Raw genomic sequence first — 8,529 nt, forward strand, 5'->3', positions numbered from 1 at the left:
TATTTTGATAGGGATTCCATTGAATCTGTGGATTGCTTTCGGTATTTTTTTTAATTAATTTTTATTGGTGTTCAATTTACCAACATACAGAAAAACACCCAGTGCTCATCCTGTCAAGTGTCCACCTCAGTGCCCGTCACCCATTCCCCTCCACCCCCGCCCTCCTCCCCTTCCACCACCCCTAGTTCATTTCCCCGAGTTAGGAGTCTTCATGTTCTGTCTCCCTTCCTGATATTTCCCAACATTTCTTTTCCCTTCCTTTATATTCCCTTTCACTATTATTCATATTCCCCAAATGAATGAGAACATACACTGTTTGTCCTTCTCCGATTGACTTACTTCACTCAGCATAATACCCTCCAGTTCCATCCACGTTGAAGCAAATGGTGGGTATTTGTCGTTTCTAATGGCTGAGGAATATTCCATTGTATACATAGACCACATCTTCTTTATCCATCATCTTTCGATGGACACCGAGGCTCCTTCCACAGTTTGGCTATTGTGGCCATTGCTGCTAGAAACATCGGGGTGCAGGTGTCCCGACGTTTCATTGCATCTGCATCTTTGGGGTAAATCCCCAACAGTGCAATTGCTGGGTCGTAGGGCAGGTCTATTTTTAACTCTTTGAGGAACCTCCACACAGTTTTCCAGAGTGGCTGCACCAGTTCACATTCCCACCAACAGTGTAAGAGGGTTCCCTTTTCTCCGCATCCTCTCCAACATTTGTGGTTTCCTGCCTTCCTGCTTTCGGTATTATGGACATTTTAATGTTATTGATTCTTCCAATTTTTGAGCATAGACTATCTTTCCATTTGTTTGTGTCATCTTCAATCTCCTTGCATTCTTGTGTCTCACAGGATTGTAACCATCAGACAGTTTTTGCAGGATACCACAGCCAGGACATTGCACAAACAGCTGACTGAAATGCCATCCCAGTCTTCTGTGAAAGTGGCCTATTTATTTGTCCAGGAGCTTCAGCCTGAGAGACAGGCTTCAGGTTTGGCACACATTGAGAGTCTACAAAGGTGCTCTTGGGGAAGTAGGCCGGTAGATGCCACCCTTGTGCTCACTGGTATCTCTCAAAAAGGAACTTGCTGGGTGGCTCAGTCAGTTGAGTGTCCAACCCTTGAATTCAGCTCAGGTTATGATCTCGGGGTGGTGGGATCAAGCCCCGCATTGGGCTCTGGGCTCAGTATGGAGTCTGCTTGGGGTTTTCTCTCACCCTCTCTCTCTGCTCCTCTCCTCCCAATAAGTAAATAAATTTTAAAGATCTTTTTTTTTTTAAATAACTTACATATACCTGTCTGGAGCCCCAGTTTTTGCAATTGTCACCAAGGAGATATCTCTAGATCACCTGGCTTGGTGGTCTGCAGGATTATGCCTGTGTCCCCACAGGACTGTATATATTTGCACATATATATTCTAAAAGCTACTGCCTGAAGGTCTGGCTTCCAAACATCCTGAATCTAGGTGCTAGATGGGATCCTCCCCTTTGAGACACTGACTGGTCTTGGCATACCCTCAAAAAAATGGGGACTATTAAAAATAAGACAAGGGGTGCCTGGGTGGCTCAGTTGGGGAAGCATCCAATTCTTGATTTCAGCTCAGGTCATAATCTCAGGGTCATGAGATTGAGCCCTACATCAGGCCCCATTCTCAGCAGGGAGTCTGCTAGAGATTTTCTTTCTCTGTGGCTTGCTGTCTCTCTCTCTCTCTTTCTCTAAAATAAATAAATAAGTCTTTTTTTTAAAAAACCACACTGCTTGGAAAAGTTACAAAAGTTTCAGAGACAACTAAGAGCTAAGGCAAGATTCAATGATAAAGTTTCATTTGCTACACAAAGTCACTCCTTCAAGATTGGGCAGCGTGGCTGTTTCATCTAACGCATAGAAACCAACACAGAGATTCGATCAAAATAAAGAATCAGAGGAATATACTAAAAATGAAAAAACAAATTAAAACCTCAGAAACTTTAATGAAACAGAGAGAAGTAACATACAATTTACCATCTTAACCATTTTTAAGTGTATAATTCAGTTGTATTGAATACATTCATAATGTTCTGTAATGACAGGCACCATCCATTTCATGGCTCTTTCCATTTTGTGAAACTGAAACTCTATATATCCAAACCATAACCTAAACCATAAGCTCGCATTCCCCCCTCCACCTAACCCTGGCAACCACCATTCTACTTTCAGTCTCTACGATTTTGGCAACTCTAAGTATTTCATGGAAGTGGAATTATACAGTATTTGTCTTTTTTGTGACTCGCTTATTTCACTTAAGCATGAAATACTCAAGTTTCATTCACGTTACCACATATATCAGAATTGCCTTCCTTTTTAGGGCTGAATAGTATTCTACTGTGTGTATATACCACATTTTGTTTATCCATCATCCATTGATGTACACTTAGGTTGCTTCCTTATTTTGACTCTTCTGAATAATGCTTCCATTAGCATGGGTGTGCAAATATCTCTTTGAGATTCTGCTTTCAGGGACACCTGGGTGGCTCAGCAGTTGAGCGTCTGCCTTCAGATCAGGTTATGATCCTGGAGTTTTGGGATCGAGTCCCACATTGGGGTCCCTAAGGGGAGCCTGTTTCTTCCTCTGCCTATGTCTCTGCCTCTCTCTGTGTCTCTCATGAATAAATAAATAAAATCTTTTTTTAAAAAGGAGAGAGAGATTCTGCTTTCAGTCTTTTGGGCATTCAGAAGTCAAATTACTGGATCACATAATAATTTTATTTTTAATTTTTTGAGGAACTGCTCTACTGTTCTCCACAGAGGCTGCACCACCTTATATTCCCACCAACACTGCACAAGGGTTCCAATTTCTACACATCCTTCAACACGTGATTGATTGGGTTTTGCTTTTTGTTTTTGATAGTAGTTATCCAAATGAGCGGGAGGTAGTTTTCATTGTGGCTTTGATTTGCTTTTCCCTCATTATGAGAGATGTTGAGCATTTTTCATGTACTTGTTGGCCATCTGGATGTCTTCTTTGGAGGAATATCTACTCGAGTTTTTTGTTCATTTTCTTAATCATGCTGTTTGATTTTATTTTGTTGAGTTTTAGGAATTCTCTAGATATTCTGGATATTGATCTCTTGTCAATATATGACATGCAAATACTTTCTTCCATTCTATGGATTGCCTTTTTGTTCTGTTGATATTGTCTTTTGCTGCTCAAAAGTTTTAAATTTTTGTGAAGACCAATCTGTCTGCTTTTCTTGTTGTTGACTGTACCTTTGGTGTCTTGTCAATAAATTGTGCCAAATCCAATGTCATGAAGTTTTACTCTATGGTTTCGTAGGCTTAGGTCTGATATGTAGGTCTTTGATACATTTTGAATTAATTCTTGTGTATGGGGCAGCCTGGGTGGCTCAGCGGTTTAGCGCCACCTTCAGCCCTGGGTGTGATCCTGGAGACCCAGGATCAAGTCCCACATTGGGCTCCCTGCATGGAGCCTGCTTCTCTCTCTGCCTCTCTCTCTCTCTCTCTCTGTCGCTCATGAATAAATAAATAAAATATTTTTTAAAAATTCTTGTGTATGGTGTTAGGTAAGAGTCCCACATCATTCTTCTGAAGGTGGACATCCAGTTTTCCCAGCACCATTTGGGGTTTTTTTTCCAAAATTTTATTTAAATTCTAGTTAGTTAACATACAGTGCAAAATTGGTTTCAGAAGTAAAATTCAGTGATTCATCACTTACATACAACACCCAGTCCTCATCATAACAAGTGCCCTCCTTAATACCCATCCCCTATCTAATTCCTCCATCAATCCTCTGTTCTCTATTGTTAAGGGTCTCATATGGTTTGTTTCCCTCTCTGTCCCTCTTTTTTCTCCCTCCCTGTATGTTCATCTGTTTTGTTTCTTAAATTCCACATGTAACTGAAATCATATACAGTATTTGTCTTTCTCTGACTAAATTATTTTAATTAGCATGACATACTCTAGCTCCACCCATGTTGTTGCAAATGGCAAGATTTCATTCTTTTTATGGCTGAGTAATATATATATATGAACATATTCTTAATCCATTTATCAGTTAATGAATGTTTGTGCTTTTTCCATAATTTGGCTTTGTAGATAGTGCTGCTATGAACATCAGGATGCATGTACCTCTTTGAATCTATATTTTTGTATCTTTTAGGAAAATACCCAGTAGTGAATTGCTAGATCAGGTAGTTATATTTTTAACTTTCTTAGGAATGTCCATACTGTTCTCCAGAGTGGCTGCACCAGTTTGTACTCCCACCAACAGTGCAAGAGAATTCCTCTTCTCCTACATCCTCACCAACACCTGTTGTACCTTGTGTTGTTAATTTTTTTAAAGATTTTATTTATTTATTCATGAGAGACACAGAGAGAGCGAGAGGCAGAGACACAGGCAGAGGGAGAAGCAAGCTCCGTGCAGGGAGCCTGATGTGAGACTCGATCCCGAGACTCCAGAATCATGTCCCAGGCCAAAGGCAGGTGCTAAACTGCTGAGCCACCTAGCGGATCCCCTTGTGTTGTTAATTTTAACCATTCTGACAGGTATGAGGTGGTATCTCATCATGGTTTTGTTTTGTATTTCCCTGATGATGAGTGATATTGAGCATTTTTTTCATGTGTCTGTTAGTCATCTGGATATCAGCTTTGGAAAAGTGCCTATTCGTGTCTTCTGCCCATTTCTTAACTGGATTATTTGTTTTTTGGGTATTCAGTTTGATAAGTTCTTCATGGATTTGGGATACCAGCCCTTTATCTGATATGTCATTTACAAATCATCTTCTCCCATGCTGGAGACTGCTTTTAGTTTTGTCGATTGTTTCCTTTTCTGTGCAGGAGGTTTTATCTTGATGAAGTCCCAGTAGTTCATGTTTGCTTTTGTTTCCCTTGCATCTAGCAATGTATCTAGTAAAAGGTGCTATGGCCGAGGGCAAAGAGATTGCTGTCTGTGTTCTTCTTTAGGATTTTGATGGGTTCTTGCCTTACACTTAGGTTTTTCATCCATTTTGAATTTACTTTTTGTGTATGGTGTAAGAAAGTAATCCAGTTTCATTCTCCTGCATGTTGCTATCCACTTCTCCATTTGTTGAAAAGACTGTCTTTTTTCCATTGGATATTCCTTCTTGCTTTGTCAAAGATTAGTTGACCATCCAACACCATTTGTTGAAATGACTTTTTTTTTTTTTTTTACACTTTTTTCTTTACTTCTCGGATCAGGGATCATGCCTTCCTCTCACTTTATTGTCAGGAAATGTGTGTGAATGGGGTGAGAAAGGTAAAATCCAGCCTCTTTTGGAAAACATCAATCTCCCAAATTCTTATACTAGAAGTTATAGGATAAGAGTTCCTCTGATCTGTATTCTGCTCATAGTGTCTGGTGTTGCAGTTGGACTCAAGAAAGACCTGAGTAAAATCTTCTAACACCACTTATACTTGAAGAATCTCAGGGGTGGAGGGCATGTCCAAACAGCCTAGTCTGCTGGGAAAGATTATTTGGATGCATGAAGATGGAAACTACAGGTTTTATGATCTCCACAGTTTTGATTAGACCAGATAGCAGTCTTTAGTTCACAGAAGGGATATAGATACAATCATGACAAGACGGCTGGTCAACCAGGATTCCATCAGTAAAACAGAAGCCACTATAGATGGCCTAAAAAAAGTTAGACGTTTGCACAACAGTTTCGTTAATAGTATGGTACCATTGTTAATTCCCCAGTTTTGATCATTGTACTGTGATTATATAGTTGTTAACATTAGGGAAAGAGAAGTGAACTGTATACTATATTCACAAATTTCTGTGAGTCTAAACTTTTTCATAATAAAACCTTGGCATGCATGCATACTCCTCCACTCATATTTAAAATGCCAACCAACAATAATAATTCCATCATCCTAGTTCTGCCACACATCCTGCTGCCTTGTACCATCAGAGATTTTCCTGTGCTCTCCCTAAGAGAGATCTTGAGTCCTTATAAGTAAGTCATTGTGTCTCTAAGTGATGTCCACTTCCTTTTCTAGGTCAATTACAATCCACTTTTGATATACTGCAAAGTTAAAGCTACAAGGTTAACATTAACAAATATATTTTAATGGGGTACCTGGCTGGCTCAGTTGGTAGAGCATGAGACTCAATCCTGATCTCAGGATTGTGAATTTAAGCCCCATATCTGGTGTAGAGATTATTTTTAAAAACAGACAAAAACAGGGTGCCTGGGTGATGCAATTGGTTAAACATCCAACTCTTAGTTTTGGCTAAGGTCTTGATCTCAGGGTCATGATCTTGTCGGGCTCCCAAGCCCCATGTCAGGCTCTGGGCTCAATTTGGAGTCTACTTAAGATTCTGTCTCCCTCTGCCCCTGAATCTCTCTCTCTCTCTCTCTCTCTCTCTCTCTCTCTCTTTCTCTGTCTCAAATAAATAAATCTTTTTAAAATAAAAATAAAATTAAATATACCTCCCAAATTAAAAAAAAAACACAAATACACCTTAAAATCAGTACTAGCAAATTATGTAGAATGATTCCTAGACCAAGCCTGAGAAGAAAACTAGTCCTTCTCAGTCAACTGGTCATAGGAAACTTCCCATGAGGCCATAATGTGGGTTGAGAGAAAGTATCAATACAGCAGAAGTGGGATCCCTGGGTGGCGCAGCGGTTTGGCACCTGCCTTTGGCCCAGGGCGCGATCCTGAAGACCCGGGATCGAATCCCATGTCGGGCTCCCGGTGCATGGAGCCTGCTTCTCCCTCTGCCTGTGTCTCTGCCTCTCTCTCTCTCTCTCTCTCTCTCTGTGTGTGACTATCATAAATAATAAAAAATTAAAAAAAAAAATACAGCAGAAGTAACTGCCATGGAAATCCAAGCCATTTGCTCTCATAACTCACTTGGGTCCTCAGGACATGTTCATGCACAATCTCCTATATACTTTTTCACTTGATGTTGAATTATCAGTATGCATGACCAGTTTTATGGCTTCATGGACCCAGTAATACCCAGATCAGGATAAGCAACTGAGGTCAGATGATAATTGAGTTTCCCTTTGGTGTCTATCAAGACTCAGAAGTAAATCAGGAGCTGTTTCTCAGAAAGGGAATATCTGTCTTCACAAGATGGCATTTCAGGGGCATTTCTTTGCTCCAAAATCCTAGAAGTCTGAGCTGAGGTCCTCTATTGGGATTTTCCAGAAGCTCCATGGTATCTATCAAAATATCAGAAATAAAAAAAAAATATCAGAAATATTTTGGGAGCCACTGAATCTGCTGGGTCATAAGGCTCAAGTGGCAGAGTAGCTAGCAATAAAGTTAAATAAACTGCAGGGCCTTCTTTTGCTCTGAGTTTGTCTCAAAACTGAAAGATTATGTGTTAGTAATCAGGTCAGACAACACACTCAAATGTATATGTTCCCTCTAGAATCAATCCAAAGTGGCCCACCAAAATGCTATGCTTTTTGCAAGGTGCAAGAACTTATATTTTATTTGGAACTTAAAGTCACTACTATATTTTGCTTCATAAAAAGAATGAGAAACAACAGCACCACTCCTTGAAGGCAAACCCTGAAAAATGAAAAAATAAACAATAGAATTATAAATTTAAAAAGGCTTATCAAGTTCCTTCAAAGAAATTTGCAACAAAAGTTGAGAAATTCAAGGACATTCTAATAGCCAATATGCCTGTCTTATATTTTCCATCTCCAGTGCTTCATCCTCCTACAGCTCTCAGAAGATGGTTTTAACAGATATTTCACATTTCCATGGAGGACCATAACAAAGAGAGTAGGTAGAGCAATTAACACAGACAAAAAGGGAAGACACCAGGACGACTGGGTGGCTCAGCGGTTGAGAATCTGCCTTTGGCTCAGGGCATGATCCCGGGTCCTGGGATCGAGTCCCACATTGGGCTCCCTGCATGGATCCTGCTTCTCCCTCTGCCTATGTCTCTGCCTCTCTCTCTCTATCTATCTATCTATCTCTCATGAATAGATAAATAAAATTTAAAAAAAAAAAAAAAAGGGAAAACACCAAGCCAGTGATGTGTCAGGGGAAGTACCCTCCTATAATATTCTAAGTGAAGAGGCCTATCTGGGATTTAGGAAATGGCCCCTTTGTTTCATTAACAAAAACAAAGTCTGATTAGTGACTTATGCTAACAGATTTGGCCTAGGGAGACACTAAGATCTAGAAAGTTTAATTTCTCTGGGAAAATAAAATGGCTACTGGGAATAACTTTTTTCAAGTAACTATTATTTTTATTTTCTTAACTTTAGGATAATAAAGTAAAAGATTGCTACGTGTAATAACCTATGATGTCATAAAACATAATGCAAAACTTAAGCGATATCAAAGTTTAAGGACGACTGGATTTAAAACATTCTTTTCATCATACAATGGAAGTGTGGTACCCTTTGGCATGAATATTTTATTTATGCATTTAAGATAGGTAAGTTAGACACTTTTAAAATAGCTTCATTGTAATGTAGTTCAGATGACTACAATTCACACTTAAGTGTACAATTCTGCGGTTTTTAGTGTA

Source organism: Vulpes vulpes, chromosome 5 (assembly GCF_048418805.1).
Source record: "Vulpes vulpes isolate BD-2025 chromosome 5, VulVul3, whole genome shotgun sequence".
Lineage (NCBI taxonomy): Eukaryota > Metazoa > Chordata > Mammalia > Carnivora > Canidae > Vulpes > Vulpes vulpes.